The 19897-nt window shown below is 37.4% G+C and overlaps 1 protein-coding gene across 2 annotated transcripts in view; it reads right to left on the bottom strand.

The window, feature by feature from the left end:
• LOC110677949 overlaps window positions 1–19897 on the bottom strand; it is a 448566-nt gene that overhangs the window by 239763 nt on the left and 188906 nt on the right. The window lies entirely within an intron of this gene.

The following is a 19897-nucleotide window of genomic DNA, read 5'->3' as shown; positions in this document are numbered from 1 at the left end:
CTGCATAGATTTTGGATACTTCTATTAATAAATCCGTTTCACTTGGCTCGAGTTTTCCTCGTGATGTTTGTTGTTTGTGTAACGGTTACATAAAACAATGCTTGAATAATTCCACAGCAGGAAATTCGATACGGTCAACTATGTCCGACCCAAGCACACAAATTCCTCATATGGCCGTCCAAACATCGAAAATGTCGTTTCCACGGTCCTTGCAGAGCACACAAATTCCACCATCGACGAAATTTTCCGAGGCCCATTCCAAACAAGTTGTTCACACAATTTCTCGCATGAATGCCTAAAATATGAAACTTATTTCTATTTGCCATCGGATGCCGCCCTTCCTCTCAGTACATCAGCTTTGCTTGTAGGGGATATCGTCGAGCAACGAAGCGACAGACAAAGCTAGAAAATATTGAGTAAATATTTTCTCGACCATCTCCTCTTCCATTACCATGGAAGAGCGCTCAACGAAAAGCGGTGAGACCCGTCACTTTCGGCACGTATGCTTCACGTTTAGGTCCTTTTTGTACAGGATGTGAAATTGAATAATGGGAAATTCGTAATTTTGGAATACAAACTATATCAGGTTATTGCTTGTGGATTGTTATTGGCATTTTATTGGAAGGATGGTCAAATAGACAACCTGACAATTAGAATTTGTATGCGTTTGAGACAACGCAACCTATGTTAGGCACAATATAATGAATTCTTTGTATAATCGAAGTAATGAAGCTTGTTAAAAGCCAATAGAATATCTTAGAGTTGTTTGTATCCTCCATAATGATCTAAGGTATGTCTTTTTCAACTTAAGAATGTTTTGGAGAATAGGTTTTCAGGTTTATGAAGGTAATCAATGTTCAGCATTATAATTGCAATTCTTGCTCAAGTTCAAGCAAATATGATTTATCATGTGTCGAGTTACACGCGTATCTTCTTACTTTAAAGGTTCAACTAAATGATTAAAGATCAAATCCGAAGCAGGCACAATCAAATATGTCTCATCATGTATCAAAATCAACGATTATTTGCGGTTATTAAAAAATGTATTTAGGTTAAGATCATTGTATCTATGAACATAAACAGAGATCATCAAGAGATTTATGAATATGGTCCATACTAATGAATAATTGAACATACTTGTCTAAAAACTAAATTGATGGCAGATGTTTAAAACCAGAACCAATAATCTCTTGAAATAATATCAACAAGGATCAAATTAATGTAAGCTCAAACAAATATGTCGAACCTCGTTTTGATTGCAATTAATCGTCCATGTTATTCATGAACTCTAACGGATGTTTGCCATCGAATCTACAAGCGTAAAAAGGGATTTCTCAAATTTTAACTAGGTCTTACGCAATTTTAGTAGCCTGCCTGAATATAAATCTTATAACTAGATCATGCAGAGCAAACTTATTACAGTTGTAGCCCTGAGGGAGTGTTCCTATCTGAGTTCTGGGATATCCTTCAATAACACTGCGGAACACGTTTTTGTCTCCAGCACCAAAATACCGCTATTCACTTATTTAAGGGTTGCTGAATCTATTGCCGTTTTCAGAAATATCAAAGCACGTCTAGTTTTTGAGATATTGGCTGTTTAAAATGTAAAAAATGACTATTTCAGCCAACTTGCATGCAAGTTTGCCAGCTTGTAAGGTAATAAATTGGCTCAATTTGCCACAGAATTCAAACTTTATGTGTATAACAATACTTATCATCAAAGTTTGTAATACTTTCGATACGGAAAAGTTATTTTTTGATGGTTTAGAGAATTGTTGTATTTTTCCATATAGAAGAAACGAAGAATTTTCTATGGAGACTGCAAGAATGTTAAAAAAATCAGTTTAATCGAAATTTAATCTCGCAATTTTAATCAAATTATGTCTGAAATGAAAGTTCAAATTCTATTTTGCATGTTTGGTGGATAAGATTACAAATATGTTTGATAAATTGTACTTTAAATTTCATGTAAACATTAATAAAACCAGTGTTTTATACAACTTTGGCGACCTGTAGCTAAAAATTGTGACGTGCTGGAACATTTCTGAGAATAGCACCAGATTCAGCCCCAAATTTACTAGAGACACATAATTTGATTCTTGAGACACGCAAAAATGTCATTTTTGTTACGCTGTGTAATCGTTGAACTCAAAACTTGGCTATAATGAAGCTTGTATGGCAGAGTTGCTCAGCGCACAGTCTGCGAAGAGTTCGTTGACTCGTCATATATGTGAGACTCCCGTTATTTGTTTAACGATTTGAAGTAAGAGCAAGCTTAGTTCTATTATTTCATTTCAAACTCATCTTCTTCTTCTTCTTGGCAATACGTCCTCACTGGGACAGCTGCTTCTCAGCTTAGTGTTCTTATGAGCACTTCCACAGTTATTAACTAAGCGCTTTCTATGCCAGAGTTGCCAGATATTCGCATTCGTATATCGTGTGGCAGGTACACTGATACTTTATGGTCAGGGAAGTCAAGAAAATTTCCATTACGAAAAGATCCTGGATCGACCGGGAATCGAACCCAGACACCTTCAGCATGGCTTTGCTATGTAGCCGCGGACTCTTAACACTCGGCTAAGGAAGGCCTTTTAACTCTTTAACTCAAATTACAAATTAAAAAAAAGTAAGAGGTTGTTTCCGAGATACAACCGCCAAGTTGACGTTGGTTGGTTTGGTTAACACTTATAGAGACACCGATAGAGTCGGTCGATGGAAGAAAAAGCATGAGCGGTAACTCTTGCTTCCATGATCCACTAAGATTGGTTGCTTCAGTGGGTTCCGAAGCCAGTTTGAGGTTGAGGTATTTCTCCATGAAGTCGGCGAACTCCATGTTCTCCTCTTTGCCGAAATCGATGTTAAAGTTGCCTGTCACGATGATTAGATCATGCCAATCATCGTGACAGGCAACCTTTTGATACTCGAAGAAGTTCCGCACCAAAAAAAATTTCTTCTGCTTCATCGTGGTATCCGGGGAAATGTAGAGACAAATATGCGATTCTAGAGCTCGGCCGTCATGGTCCTGCAGGAAGCGAGTGGCCTAACTGATCGATTTGATTGAGAATGCTAACCTGTGCGCGATCTACGCCAAGCGTGTCAGCATCATGCCGAAGCATCATCCAGCTGATTCGTCGTATCCGTGGAGAACGCGCCTAAATTGAATTGCGGCACAATTTCATACAAAATGGCCCTTTTCAGGGTCACAACAATGCATTCGTAAAATAGTAACAACCAGAGGCATTTCATCTATTACTATTAATTAATTAATAAATTTATTTATATATCAATTCTAATTTTGGATGATTAGTTTTCAACGGAGATAAATGAGCCTGAGCATTGATGACCGTACAATTCTATCAATGCGTCGACATCTTAAACATCGAGCTATTCAAAGCTTTGAATCTCGAAATTTTATAAAACATGAATAAGCGCTTATGTCAACACTTAAAGTGACGAACTATTCATAGTTTGTTCCACAAATTCATTAAAAATTACATGTTATGATACAAATGTGTTTTTACAAGCATGAAACGAGCTCACCAATTGGTAATCCATCCTCGACTGAACAGTTACAATCGCAGCGTCAACAATACGTATACTTATACTTATACACTTATACTTATAGGAATATAAAATAACTCTGATGGCACGCGAAGGAAGTGCTAACTGAAAAAAAAGAAACACTCCGATCGCGCGCGCGAAAATGAATCGGACTGCATGAGGCTTTGCATAGCACTCATTAGTTTTCAACGGAGATAAATGGCAACAAAGTTTTACCTAGGTTCCCGTTGCTCGGATCGGGCGGCGGTAGCATTTTTGCAGTCTTCTCTGTGTGCGTATTTCGATTTGATCGACAATTTCTTACAAATCAACAAAGCTGTTGCTGATTAGTTTTAGCTCTGTGTTCGACAGGTTGATACTGATCGCTCTAGCATGCATGTAGGTAGCGACGACGACAACGGCATTATTCAATCATCTCTAAATGCGAGGCAAACTGGGATGGATTCTTCATGCAAGTGCCGTCCGCAATTTATCCGACTCATGCACACACTGTCCAGTGTTGACCAGACTAATTTCCCCGAAATTCGAATTGTGAAGCCATGAAATGTTATAACTGTGCGTTGTATTCCTGAGATGAAGGGGGAGGTGGTTGGGCTTGAGTGTTGCACATGGGATCCGACAGTTTCGATGTCAGTGGGCTGCAATTCAAGTTTCGGTGAAATGATTCGCACTCACTCACTCACTCACTCACTTAATTTCACCGAAACTTGAATTGTGGCTCTTCGGGATCAAAATTGATCGATTTTGTGTGCAGTACTCAAGCTTAACCATCTGCTTTTCTATCTTAGGAGGATAGAGCATGGCTGTAGTAATTCGTGGCTTCGTAGTTCGGAAAATGTTATTTTCGGGGAAATGAGTCTGAACAACACTGACACTGTCGACGATTGACCCGCGCGCGCACAATGGGAAATTTATTTTCCACTTATGGTTGCATGCAAATGACTGACCAAAATCTATATCAATCACATCCACTCACTAGTAACGTCACTATTCACAGTGGAAAATTCTCATAACTCTTTCAAAATTAAATTGTCGTCCTGAAAAGGACAGTTGGGGCTAATCACCGTCGATCGAACTGGGTTTTCTTGGTTTGCTCTTTCCTCCGAAGGCAATTATCAAGGTTTCTGGACGCGTTCTCCACGAATTCGATGCGCTAGCGATGCCATGATGAGTGATTTCACGGAGCCCGCAGCTTTAAGCTTGGGAATAAACAGCATCAGCGACGAATGTGCAAAATTTATTCCGATAGAAGTCCTTCTCCGGTTGCTGGTCAACAATTGACTGATGGGCGCGTGGCTGATTGTAATGTGGCTAGCTTCGACTGAAAACGACAGAATAAAGGCGGCATCCACAAATTACGTAACGCTCTAGGGGGAGGGGGGGAGGGTGATCAAGCGTTACGGCTCATACAAAAATTTAAAAATTTTCCTACAAAAAGCGTTACGGAGGGGGAGGAGGGGGTCAAAAATTTCCAATTTTAGCGTTACGTAATTAATGGACGCTGCCAAAGAGGAATAAGCAGAAGACCAAAAGGGGCGTTTCCCTTTACATGACGAAAGTGGTTAAGATATCGCTCAATAATGTCTGTGTTAGAAATACACAAGAAAAATGTGCTTTTCTATGGAAAATAAGAAATGCCTGGATATTTATCCATTTTTCAATAGTTTAGTCATGAAAAACAATAGTTTTCAATATTGGAGTCGATTCGTAGAAAGATTTCCAATTGATTGGTGCAAGAATCTTGAAAATCTATCCGAGCGTTAGTAAGTTATTAACACTCAAAATCTAATCACTTTTCGTGACGCAAGTGATTTTCGTTTTTCGATTTTTTACCCCAGTAAATTGCCGTAAGACGTTATCCAACGTCAAAAAAACAAGTGAATGTTTAGTAGCTTGATTATTACCGATCATTGTTCGCAATATGGTTTATCGTTAACAGGAACAAATTACGTGTTTGTTTGTTAACTTCTCTGCGCTGCTCAATTCTCTATCGATTCACACCGACACACTTGTTAAAATATTTGTGGAAACATTTTTACATCGCTGCGAACATCTCTTGTCAGTGTGACTATTGTCGGCAGCCTCATTCTCTTCGGCAACTTTCCCATAAGAGCTACAGGTGAATCTGTTCGGCAGCTCCAAATCAATCGCATTTTGAGACGTGTTCATTTGAATTGATGACATCTCTGGTGAAATTGTTTATTTCGTGTCAGAAATCTCATCAGCGGGAAGCTGATCGAACAAATAATCATCTGAATATTTTCATTGTTTTGTTTTGATAGAAAAATACTGTGTATTTGGCGTTTAAAATTTGATTGCCGATAATAGTCGAATGCTGCCGAAGCCGTAAGTCTCCCTATAGGTCCTTAAATTTTTAATGAAATCTTGTTTTTATTTAATAACACGAAAGAGCATGTTACTGTAACTACTTTAGCAATTTTTCCCGCTCAAATAATGGCTATATCATGTTTAAACTTTAATTTAAATATTTGGTCCATTAATGAACCTTGACACTTTTGATCATGTTTGACGTTCGCTTAGTCGACAAAAACACCACAGGGGTTTTAGTTCGACCACTGGGGTTGTTCCTATCTGACATTTCGTAAGGAACACGGAAAACAAAATACACCCAATATTTGAGTTAAAGCCAAAGGATGTGACAAAATCTAAAAAAATGTTTTTGGAGCTGAAACCAACGAAAACCATTAGAAAATTGAGTAAACATGTGTTTATGGCCTAAACTTAAGCGTTTGGCACTAAAATTGGGACAGGACTTTAGGACCTTATTGTACGTTAAAATTACGCAAAAATCTTAATATTGACGAAGGACCACGATGATTCTGTTTTTTTTTTTTCAATATAGGGTATCGTTCTACTTCGTCATAAGAGCTACTATTCGTCGTATCAAACTTAAAATGTTCCACTACGGCGGATAATCCAACTTACCTGCAACATAGATTCATTTTCCAAATGTAATTTTGTGAAAGCTTTTATGATTCGTCCACCTGCACACCAAAAATGCAATGAAAATAATGTCTTTCGATAAATAACTTCAGTTCAATTATCCACTTTACACATTTTCACCGAAATCGCATGGACGAACACGATTTGAGAGAAATGCTTAGAGATCGACATCAGTCACACCACTTCCCAACACAAGTTTCTTCCTGCCCCCGTGGGTGACTTACTTCGCCGGGCACTTATTTTCACTATGGAAAACCTTCGTACTTCTTCACTGAAGGATCTCATTCCAATCACAAGCCGTAAAACTTCACTAAATCACCAAATTTTACAAAAATCCCTCAACCGCCGCGTATAATTGAGAATGTAAACAAAGTTCTATCCGTCGTACTGAGAAAAAAAAGCTTGTGCGCATCAATGTGTGCGTGACGCTCGACGTAAAAATACGGTTCCTTTGATTGTGTTGTTTTCGCTGTACTGTGAGCAAATGCCATAATTGTACGGTCAAAAGGAATTGTGTTCATATGTTTGGGCTGAATTTTGATGACGAACAATTAATTTTAAAGCAAATTAGTATATTCCAACATGCTGAAGGAATGGAGGGAGATGCCCGTAGATCTATATATTCTAGTGAAACATTTTATTATAGCGTTGATATATTGTGTTTTAACCACTCAATACATCACAGTGAGCCGTAAGTTGTGAGACGAATCTGGAAACTGATTGCGACGGAGTTGAAAACGATACGACGGATTGAGAATACGATAAGATGCATTTTCTTTGCATTATTTCCAAAAACAGATCAAGATTTATCAAAATGTTATTGTACAATGCTAAAGCCGTTTTGAGAAAGAATTGTTTGGCATCGGTTTGTATCAGCATCATACACTGCAATACTGGGAAAATTGCAGTTCTCACTGATCAATGCTTAATACGATGGATACTAGCACATCACCCTATCATAAATGTTATGGATGATAAAATAAATTTAGGCGTTTCAATATAAAGCCATTCCAAAGTTAAAACTCAGCCACTACAGCTGGTTTAGATTATTAGGGGGGGGGGGAGATGATTTTTTTAAATTAGTACGTTTAGGTGTAACATAAACTGCCCATAAAAGCATAACTGTCCCATATTGAAAAGAAAGCATTGAGAAAATAACGCCCAAAAGTTGAAGTTTGCCTTTCCATACAAATGATCATAATTCCTTAGTACATTTTCGCATGCCATATACATTTGGTACCACCGCACATATTACTTATTTTACTACTATTGATAAGCAAAAAAAAAAAAATAAACATAGTTAAAGTTTTGCCATAGGTTTAGGTGTTCTAAAGTCATATTTTTCCACAACATTTTCAAAAGAAGTTTGTGAATTTTCATATGTGTAGGTAAGTACATGTTAAAACATACACGCGATGAAAAAAGGTGTTGGTTCAAAAATCAATATGGAACAGTTATGCTTCTATGGGCAGTAATACTCTCATATATTTTGTGCCATAAAATAGTTAGCTTCTTGGCATGATGACACGAAATAGAATGGATTCATAAAATAAAGTTATCATCAGATCTTATTTTGAAACAGCCTGTTCACCAAAACAGACGAGCACCAGAAACAAAAGTTTCCACCGACAAAATCTCGTTTTGTCCGATGATGACGGTCGGTGGTCGGTGATATGGTGTTGAGATGACGATGGTTCAGCAGCATCATACCCGTCTGCATCGCGCATAGTACTCTTGTTGCCGGTAATTTCTCAAATTATTCACTTCGTTGACCACACAAACAGAACCGGTACAGCAACCGGAAGAGCATCAGCCCGAGCTCCCATGGACGGCTGCTGTTGTTTCCCATTCGCAGGGAAACGGCTCCAGAATCGAACCGAATGGATGGAGCATATTTCAGTGGACGGAACGGCAAAAGGTTCTTAAGAGTACATATACGGAAATGAAAATGCTCCATAGAAAATTAATAACTGCAAATGCGAAACATCCTTCAAAATGAACCAATATTATATAATTATACTCAATATAAAACAATGTGTGCACATAGTTCAAAGAACATGTTTTGAATAAATATCATTTCTATGAATAACAAATTAAAATTGCACCATAATTTTTACTGAATTTCTATGCAGTATTCTGAATATTTTATTGGTGCATTTAATACGCTGCCGGACGAAACTCCGTTCGTCCGAAAGTTGCCCGGCGGTGGCAGTTATCCACTCATGTAGAGGAACGGTGCCAAAAACAACAAACGAACTTTGTCCTGTGCCGGTGGATGAGTTGGGTTAGCTTGCAGGTGAATTCTCCCTTTGCTGGATCCCATGCTTTGTGCGCCATCGATAACAGGCCTTTTGTGGTAATAGCAATAGGTTGGAAATATAAAAGCGACCGTCCGTGGTGGAGATTGAACTTCGGAATGAAACGGAAGCTCCCATTGCCCAAAGGGGGTTTAGTGTATCTTGCCAATCGTCATTAATTCAACGCCGAATGGATGTAAAGAAAATGGTAGGAGCCTAGACTTTCAAAAAGGGTGGATTTGTCATTTCAAAAATGCCTACTAGCTGTACTAATGGATAACGGATGTCACTGTTTGAGTACTCTTGGTGATAAATGTGTGGTTAGATCTAAGTGGGGGAGGTCATCAGCAAACTAGTTAATTAGGTATCCAGTATTGAACCCAGACCACCATAATGTACGCATAACGAAATCACCTTTTGCGTTATGCGATGCTTATATGTGTGAAGTTTCACTTATAAGATGTCGCGAAAAGGCTTTATTCGTACAGAAGTGGAGGCGATATACGTGCATATTTTAAATGATGCTAAATAGCATGCAATGCGTGTGCGTATATTTTGTTGCGAACTGTACCTTTATGCGACTCAATGTATGATAGCAAAATTGATTTGGTAGCTGCTATGGATTGATCCGACTTACTTTGTACGAGTAAACGGGACGCCACCAAATGTACATATGAACTCATAATATATCGTTTTATGCGAGGAAACTCATCGGTCAATAGATTTCATCCACCTTGCTGTGCGAGTGTGATGGAGTTTGTGTAAATAAACGACTTTTTCCGTGAACTGTTATGTGACTTCGGGTTGTCTGGGAAGTCACGTGTGTAACATAACTTGCTAGAAATAGCTATCTCCTTAAAACACTGGTGGATGTACTAAGAAAATCTCAATAAATTTTCGAAGAAGCTCCCAGCAACGTTTTAAGAACAATTTCAGAAAAAAAATGTTGTTGAAATCCATTCTGAAACACTGATTTGATTTTGTGTGACAATCTAGCATAAATGTTTGAGTAGGGTGGGGCTTATTTCCAAAAATCTTTAGTAGTCAGGATTTACAAAGTGGAAAATGATCACCGGTCCCAAAATAACATCCTGTGAAAAAATGAGATTTTTTGGTGAAGGTTTAGAGGTGGCGCAAAGGGCGTAAGTGCAATTTTCCCATTTTAGTGAACTCTGAAAAAATTTGGTATGCTTTTTGGATGGGCGTAAAATTCTTCCGAAAGAGATGCACTTAGCGAAAAAGGACCACGTGATTATTTTATTAGCTGAAATCGAATTCAGGTTAACTTCTGCGTCCATGAGTCCCTTGTGTCGTAGGGGTAACGCGCTCTAACTAAAGATCAGGGAGTCGTGAGTTCGATTCTCACCGAGAAGACGTGTTACTTTTTCGCAAAACTTCACATCAATTTGTCCATTTAATTCAATTGCAAAATATATTTAATGTTTAGTTTTTAGGTAGTTGTTGAAATTTTTATCTCCCAACACCCTAATTTACGGTACACTGCACATGTTGATCAATCGATTTGGGATATTTTTGAGGTTTTGGTCTACCTTAGTAAATGGTTAATAAATATATTCAAAACAAGTGTTGAAAAGTTATGTAAATCCTTAAAGATCCACCACCTCCAGGAGCCGTGGCTACCCCGAAGTCTGATGACTATTTACACCTATACCAAGGACTCCGTCAAGATATCTGACCCGGGCCCCGAAGCTCGAATCCGGCACTACTCATGATATCATGAGTCCAAATCATGGTGTATTATCATATAATGAAAACATACTGGAATCATGATATCAGGGGACTTTGGGATTCTGATATCTCCCTGTGTACATTAAATTCTGGTGTGCTATTTCTAAATATAGATGAACAAAATGAATTCCTGAAATAACTTCATGAGATACCTGGTTTCCAGTCAGATTCTATAAATAGTCTTTTGAATTTCTTGGGATATTTACTTGAAAATATCTTGGTTCTTTTATTTCTGCGAAAACCAAACTGTGATTCTGACAGAATACTTTTCGATTCAATCCAGCCAAAGGATAATAATTTCCTTCAACAACTTATGATGACATGACTTATGATGACATGACAATATCATCAGCAATACTGAAATGTATTAAATTTGAATTAGAATCTGTTCTTATATCTTTCCAACATTCGTCCTAAATGATGCGTGCAACCGTTTATTTTCCACCAGATACCCCCCAATTTGATAACCCATAATATGAAAGTTTGTACAAGTTCGATCTGCACCGTCCTCATACAGCTAAACGATAACATCTCAATTTAAATCAAATTTCCCGCCAACCAGGAACCGCACCTGAATTATGAGCTTCAATCAGTGCACATTCAGAGCAGTGAAACATATCCGCCTTTGCGTGTGAAACTCGAAGCGCTCCCTAAATATACCGGCGAACAACTAATTCAAAAACTGGTTTCCCCTTGAATGGGAAAACCACACACTCGGCACAAATTCGTTCAATTTTTCAACTGAAACAACCCAATTGCAGCTCCAACATCAGTACTCTACTGGCACTGCATCGGTCCGTGCTTCCGTTCGGGTCACGTTTGAAGGAGACGTCGACGACGCACAGTGGTCGCAGTCTATTCGAATGTTGGCCGTCTTCAGTGTCTTGTACTAGACTCGATTTTTTTTAATGAGACCGGTTATCATAGATTTTAATGATACTTGGCACAGAAACACCGGTTTCGATGGAACACATCCACGAATTTCGATAAATTCTGAAGGGTCAATTTTGACTTCTGGCCAGCTTCAGACCACTGTGCAACGATGACGATTGCAGCAAGCAAAGGACCCAGTTCTGCTGATTCCGTTGGTGGAAAATTTTCGTCATACGGCCAAACGTGATTGCAATGTACAATCTGGCGCGAACGGGTTGCAGTTCCTTCTGCTTCGTCCCCGCCATACACTTATATGTGAATGGGATATCCGATTCCGCCAAAGTTGGTATAGGGCAACTTTGGAGACGTATCGATTCCGGAAGTGGTTCTTCTTTTGCCTCTAGCTGCTCTGTCGCTTGTTGAAAATGTCCGATTCCGGTGCTGTGGGTAGCCTGAGTGGTCCCTCCGCTGCCAAAGTATGCACATGCATAGAATTCTGAATCTTCGGTTCTTCGGCACTGCAGCAGTCAGTAACGGTAGTAACGTTGAAAACCAAAAGTACCGGTAAAAAACGGTGAACCGGTAAAATACCGATACTGATCATTTTATCCACTAAACCGAGAAAATATACTGTAATTTGAACAATATATAATGAGCGCCACTAATAGCTCATATTACCGGTATTTTCAATACCGTTACAACCGGTACCACAACCCTAGTCACACAAGCCAGCACCAGCAATAACAGCACGACAGAACGATGTGACTGCGAGTCGAACAGTTTCGCTAAACGGGACTGCAGTTGCAATAAAATAAAGGCAAAACTTCAAGAGCTGAATTTCACGCTGGGAAATGATCGCGTTTATGTACCAGTATAAAATGTAATAGTTCCCAATCCAACTACACTGGTGACGAGGCGAGAGGTGGTATGCTGTAAACTTTTTCCCGTCATCTGACCAGGGCGCCAACGAATGGCAGGACCCAGCGTTGTCATTAGAGAAGCAGTTAATATTTTCGGGTTCCGCTGAGGAAATGTTCAAATGTTCTTTTCCGGGTGATTATATTCCGGGCCGTAATCGCGAGGCAGAGTTGTAATTACGTGTACTTAATTTTTATCCGGAAAGTGTTATCGCACTTCCTCCGAGATGGGAACATCTTTTTTCGCTTGCTCATTTCGAATAATCATTTTTCGCGTTTGCTTTTCATAAACTCCGAAACGAATCACAAACAACGTCGTGCTGATGTGCCTACAAGAAGAAAAACATTTCAAACGAACCTTCCAAGTGTGTCCCGGAGGAAATTCTAGCAGACATCGAACAAGCACCGGCAATGGCTGTTGGCGACCGAAAGCAGACAACTGTTTTCTGATCGGCAAAAGGTTTATGCAGCTATAAGAAAATGAAAATGCTTCATTACAACGAAATTGCTCCGTGAATAACATCAGTAGTACTGTTAAAAACACAAATTTTCTAATTAAAAGTGAAAATATGTACTTCCATACAATTTTGGAATACATCATATTTATTTATATGTGTATACTTTGAGACCCGTAGATTATTAAATAATGTTCCATAATAATAACCAAATTCAAAATTCATCATAAATTTCATCAAGTCACAAATCTAAACCTAACACACATCTAAAATTCTCAACAAAAATATTTTTGTTTTTAAAGTATTAATTTCATTTGAAACTGTTTTATCAACTACGAAATTTATGTATCTTCTTCTTAGATATAGGAGCCTTCCTTAGCCGAGTGGTTAGAGTCTGTTACCGTAAAGCAAAGACATGCTGAAAGTGTCTGGTTTAGATTCTCGGTTGGTTCAGGATCTTTTCGCAATGGAAATTTACTTGGCTTCCCTGGGCATGGAGTATACAAATGCGAAAATGACAACAAGCAATGAAAGCTCTCAGTGAACATAAATCGAAGCCACCCATAAAATTTTCAAGAGCACGAATCTGGAGAACCAGACATCCGTTTGAGCTGAAAATCGCTTTAGGTTTCAGCTCAAATGGATTTCTGTTCTCCAGATTTGTGATATTAAATATTTGACTTTTGGCTTCGATTCATCTTCACCTTAATTACTGTGGAAGTGTACATTGAACACTAAGCTTAGGAGCAGGCTCTGCTTTGCTTAATTCTTTGAGGACATAATGCCAAAAAGATAAAGAAGAAGGTCCTTTCATAGCAGTTGTACACAGCACGTGTAATCGACCATCACCGAGTTCATTTAAATTTTGGTCAAATGTTCATTAACTGGAAACATACACAAATCTACATTTTTACACCAATCGGACCACCACTCAGCCCAGGACCACCCTCGGTGATTGCAATTTTTACAAAGTCCTACGATTTTGCTTGAAACTATTAGACATAAAGAAGAATTACCCTCAGCACTCGGAAATCGTGCAAAAGTCTAGAAAAAATATTTTTATACAGTATATACAGTGTTGCCATATGTATAAACTTATTGTTAATTTTGAAGCTCTACGTCGAATGTGTATTTTTTTTCAAATTTTTGTTTTCCATCGTGTACTCAATGCAAAATTAAGGCTTTCTGGGCTGATTAGGAAATAAACAAATTAAAAAAATGTGCAACATCGTTTTAGTGTTTTCGTTGAATTGTTGGAAATAATATCAGTCTTAGAGAGCATAAATGAAGAAAAGCTCTAATAATTTCTAATGTATTTGTATAAGAAATGAAAAAAAATGAGCCCAGAATGACAAATACGCTTATTGATAACATAATTGCAGAAGATTGTATCTGGATATAAGCTCATTTTCAATAACATTTAAGTTGTTGAAAATTAGGCTTAGGTCAGCACTCCCGTACAATCACATAAATGCATGCGCTTTGTGCAGTAGCTCGCCCAGCGTCATAGGTGGCTATGATGCGCTTAGTGGCTACCACCAAGATGTGTTGAAGAAACAAAGCAGTGTTGCGTGAGCTTAATAAATCTAATTCAAATAGTCAAACCACCAATTTTATCAATTTTAATCATGATACAACCTTCTACAATATTGTTCGCTATGGTATCAAGTAGTGTTTTTGACATTCTGGGTTCAATTGAACGCAATCAGCAATTTGCCTGAACCAAACAGTAGATGATGTGCTGTTCCCATATGTTTGAACTGTAAATCCCATATTAACTTCAATTCAAATGCGCCAGCTCATGGAACAACCAAATGAGTTGAAATTTTCAGGAAGTCTTTCTTTTATCTTAAGAAATAATCCTGGGGGGTGCCCCGTGGAATTATACAACTTCATTTTTCTTCCATACTGAGCTGGGCCAGTCTATTGTATATATATAAAGCCAGATTGCTACTGACAAGAAAAGGAATCGCCTTTCTCGATGCGTGGAAAATTTCTCCCAAGAAATGGTCAAGGAAATCACTTTTTTCTGATCGCAGTACGCAGCTGAGAAAAAATGTCACTTCAAAGGGGGCTCTCTGTAGGAAATTTCTTGACCCTTTCAGTCAAGGAATTTCTTAATTTTCTTAAGCGAAACAGCATACTTAGCTATAAAGCTGAATATAAAGTGGTAGTGTTGCCAAATATGCAAAATATGTCCTAGGAATTTAAATTTTATTATGATTTGAATATATAATTCAATCATTTATCAGAAAGATAACATACCTAATTATTACTTTAAAAAATCCAGATCTGGCTGCACTGTCATCTCGTTAGAGTAGATATTTTGTCTATAAGTTTGTTCTGTTTTTATCACGTTATGATTTTTTCAACAAATTATCACTTACGAACCTACGTTACATGACAGGTGTCAAGTCATATACCATTCAGTAAGGTTTGACTGCTTTCTATCCGCTAATCAATTAGAGTTTTTAAACTTAGCATGAGCTGATAGACGCATCCATTAACAGTCCAGAGTTGTTCTGGCCATGTCCTTGCAACAACTGGAAAATGCGATTTATTGAATACGTACTCAAATAAGTTGCAAAAACCAGTGCTATAAACTTTTGACAGTTTGCGCGACGTTCGATTCGTTGCCATGATCAGCGATCATTTTATTTTTCTGCATTCATCCGCTTCCACCACCTCTCTCACACAGCAATGAATATCGGAAAACACAAAAAAATTGTATGTCGTCTGACACGATGACATTTGCATTAATCATGAGTTTTGTATAGAATTCCTACATATCGGATCATCAAAAACATAAATAGTTTGATTTTGTTTGTTATGTCGAATGACACAATACAGTGAAAGAAGTACCTATTACGAAAAATTACAGACACAAACAAAACCACAACGTTTCCTAGTGAAGATATCATGGTCAAAGGCATTCAATTGACATTTTCTTTTCGACGTTCGTTTGATAGCTCGTTTTGTGAAAACGTGTCGACTACCGTGATTGCTTACAACATTTACAGAGACCATTCCTTTTTCTTATATAACATGGTATCATAGAATGTTCAATGTGAATAGTATTAGCATTTCACAAATTATAGCAAACAGCTATTAACCTTTACGTTTCCGACCTCCGACAAGGCATTTTCAAATAGCTGCCATGTTAACGCGACTTCCACACCGGAGGATCAATTAAAACGCTTGCTGATCCGATTTCAACTGTTTATTCGAAACTGATTTGACCTATGCCAACTGGGTGATATTTATACTCGATTAAACAATAAGCGTGTAGAACTTACCATTTGCTAAATACACTATTGTTGTCTTACGTATTATTAGCATGCTTTCGAATGCAAATTGTAGCAGAAGCGCCTGAACCTTCGAACATTCTAGCATACTGTCAGTGCAAGCAAAACAAAAACAATTGTTCTGGTATGTTCTAGTGGCATCATTGGCATAAAGGTGAGTATGAATCTAGCTTTTTACGCTTGGTTGCCATAAAATTTTGAATTACCCCGTATGACGCATGCTGCAAACACTATAATTTTTAGGCTTGCATCTCAGCAAACCGTGCCTTGTTGAAAAATCAAAGTAAACATAGATAATGTCAACTGTTTTCAACGTTCAGATTTTTTTTTTATTGTTCGAATGTTATTAACAAAATAATCTTTTTTAGCGGAATCTAGGCGTCGGAACCACACACTCTATAAGGGAAACGCCAGAAATTCAAAATAAATGTTCAAAGACTAGAGTCTTCTATTGGGAAAAAGCACATAAAACCAGAAAAGAGGATTACGACACTACAAAAATGACTGAAGGCCGATTACACTGCGGAACACGTTTTTGTCGGTTACGGTTAAACCAGGTTTAATGCCTAAGCAGTGGTGAAGAAACCACTTATTAATGCATGAAAATCATAAATATGTGCTTTTTGATAGGATATGGACACTAACAAAAATTGGCGTCCAATAATGTATGTTGGCAGTTTTGAATCTCTAGTACGTTTTAGTCGCAATTGAAGATCGTTTAACCGTAAGATGTAGGACGAAAACAGAATTTCACACTTTCTGATATTTAGCATTTTAACAAACTCTTTACCGACCTTCAGAATCAATCAAAATTCAGTCTTTCTTGACAATCCAAAGCCTTTTATATTACAAAATTTGCGAAGTTTGCACAAGAAATCTCAAGAAACCTGGGCATGCAAAGTGTTACAATAAATATGAAGTGCCGGACTAGATATGTTATGAGAAAGGTGCTCTGGAGTGGCCAAATATATTGATATTTAGTTTATTCTTCCTTTATTGACATGTTCTTTCGAATTCAAGAAGATTGAGACGTCGCACGGCAATTTCTAAACATAAAACGGAAATGTCCACAATGGGGCCCTCTGCGCCAGGAGATCTGGAATAGACACATGTGTTTGTACCGAGGTTTTTCTTCTTTTATTGACATGTTTTTCCGAATTCATGAATATTGAGGCGTCGCACGGTATGTTTTGGACATGAAACGGAAATGTCTCCAAACTGGCCCTATCGGAACCGGCTTCAATGTTCCGAAGCGGTCCACTTATTCAAATTATGTTGAAATGATGACAATCGATCATTATCTCACGTTTTACATAAAAACTTAAGTGTTTTAACTGCAATAAATTAAAAAATAATCACATTTCCCAAATTTGGCACCCTCGTGCCAAATCTCCGGTATGGTTCTGAATTCAGCATTGTCCATTTATGACAAATAACTGAAACCTTTTTAAAGTAGACTGACAGTGGTTTAAAAAAAATGACCAGAAATTGACGAAATGGCAGCCTTGTCGGAGGTCGGTAACGTAAAGTTTAATTAGATCCAATTTCAAGGGTTAGGGGAGTAGGTCTAGCGAAACTTAACAATTTATTGAAAATTTCGGAATTTCCATGCAATGAGTATTATATGTTATGGTTACATCTGTCAGAGGTTAAATGAGTCTGTAGAAGATTTTTACAAATGATGAAATGAATAGGTGAATAGTAGGTTGCGGCTTATTTTTTAAAAGTTCTCAAAACCAAAAATTTGTTTGCTCTACTGAATTCAAATCACATGGAAAGAGAATCCTCAAAATCTGAGCCAAAAATATTAACATTTAGGGGTGGCGCAAGCGCCTTGAAGGTGAATTTTCAAGTTATAAAAAATAACCTTCAGTGAAGTAAACATAACTTTGTTATTTTTCAAGCGATTTTAAAACTTTTAGCATCAATACCTTCAAAATTAAATTTACAAAAACTTTGTAGAACATCAAATTTGTCTAAAATCAAAACAAGTTTTAGTTAAAAGTAATTTATTCCAAATTTGTCCTCATTTTGCTAAAAATTTCAACTTTGTTTGACCATAACTTCATGATTACTCAACCGATTCCAAATCTTTTTACATGCTTTTGAAGCTATTTTAATTGTTTTCAAACTGTTCATACAACACATTTCACTAAATAAATGTCTTGAGCAAGTTATTCAGCAAAAACTGCACAAAAACATGATTTTTTAACTAAAAATGCCAGTTTTTCCAAATTTTTGCCAGTTAAATATTATGTCTAAAGCTGAAACTGGTTTTTCTCATTTGTTAAACCTTTGAGAAGGACTTTGCAACAATTTTTAAATAATTTTGAAACAAAACTATGTTTTCATATGTTGAAAAATATATGCTCTATTCAACTCGTAATAAAGGAAATATGCTTTCTAAATTTAAGTTTTATAGAAAAAATGCAATTTCTGGCAAAAAAAACTTAAATAATCAAAAGAAATTTGATTTTTTCATTAAAAAATCATGTTTTTGGATAGTTTTTGGTGAAAAACTTAGGCAAAACCATTTTTTAGAAAAATGTGTTATATGAACAGTTTGAAAACAACTAAGTTCGCTTCAAAAACATGTAAAAGATTCGGAATCGATTGAGTATTCAAGAAGTTATGGTCCAAATAATTAGAAATTTTTAGTGAAATGAGTAAAAATTTGTATAAAAGTATTTTAAACTATGACTAGTTTTGATTTTAGACAAATTTGATGTTCTACAAAGTTTTCATAAATTTGATTTTGAAGATAATGCTAAAAAGATTTGAAATTGGTTGGAAAACAACAAAGTTATGTTTACTTCACTGAAGGTAATTTTTTATAACTTTAAAATTCACCTTCAAGACGCGTGCGCCACCTCTAAATATAAATATTTTTGGCTCAGATTTTGAGGTTTCTCTTTTAATGTGATTTAAATTCAGTAGAGCACACGAATTTTTGGTTTTGAGAACTTTTGAAAAATAAGCCGCACCCTAGTGAATAGGCGTCGCAAGGGAGCGACAAGATTGAAATAAATTAGGTGGTGAATATTGAGCAAGCCATCGGGGAACCAGTAAGTATTGAAACGTCCTGTATTTTGCCTAGCTTCTCTACTGGAAAAGCGTTGGCTCAAAGCTTTTGAGCTTTGCTACCAAAACAGGCAAAATACAAGACTCTGCAATGTGCTCTTACATTGTCGGTGATCACACGAACGGAATGACCGATATAGCCATAACAAACAATTTAAAAACCATCACGGTCGATCCTTCTCCATACAATAAGTTTGCATCGGGTAAGAGAGAAAGGGCTGGAATGGCGAACAATTTGAGAAACTGTTGATACTAAACGTTCATGCGTCACGCACGTTCTAATCCCAAGTTTGCTAGGACTGATCTCAGAAGTCTGGAAAGCTTCTTCAAAGAAGCCTGGAAAGCTTCTCTTCAAAAGCTTGGAAAGTTTCCTCACATAAATTTGGAAATCATCTCCTTAGATACATGGAAAGCATTTCCACAGCAGCTTAGAAAACTTCGTATCAGAAGCATAGATAGCTTCTTCTCAGAAGCATAGAAAGCTTCTTCTCAGAAACTAGGAAAGCTTCTTCTTAGAAAGTTGGTAAAGCGTCTCCTCAGCAGATGAGAAAGCTTCTCCTCAGAAGCTTTGGAAGCCTCTCCCCAGATGCTTGGAAAGCTTTTCCTCAGAGGCTTGGAAAGCTTCTCCTCAGAAGCATGGAAAGCTTCGACCCCGAAGCTTCTCCTTAGAAGATTGAAAAGTTTTTCCTCAGAAG

The sequence above is a fragment of the Aedes aegypti genome, chromosome 3 (genome assembly GCF_002204515.2).
Source record: "Aedes aegypti strain LVP_AGWG chromosome 3, AaegL5.0 Primary Assembly, whole genome shotgun sequence".
NCBI lineage: Eukaryota > Metazoa > Arthropoda > Insecta > Diptera > Culicidae > Aedes > Aedes aegypti.
The sequence above is the reverse complement of the archived record's forward strand: the minus strand, read 5'-3'. Positions and strand labels throughout refer to the sequence as shown.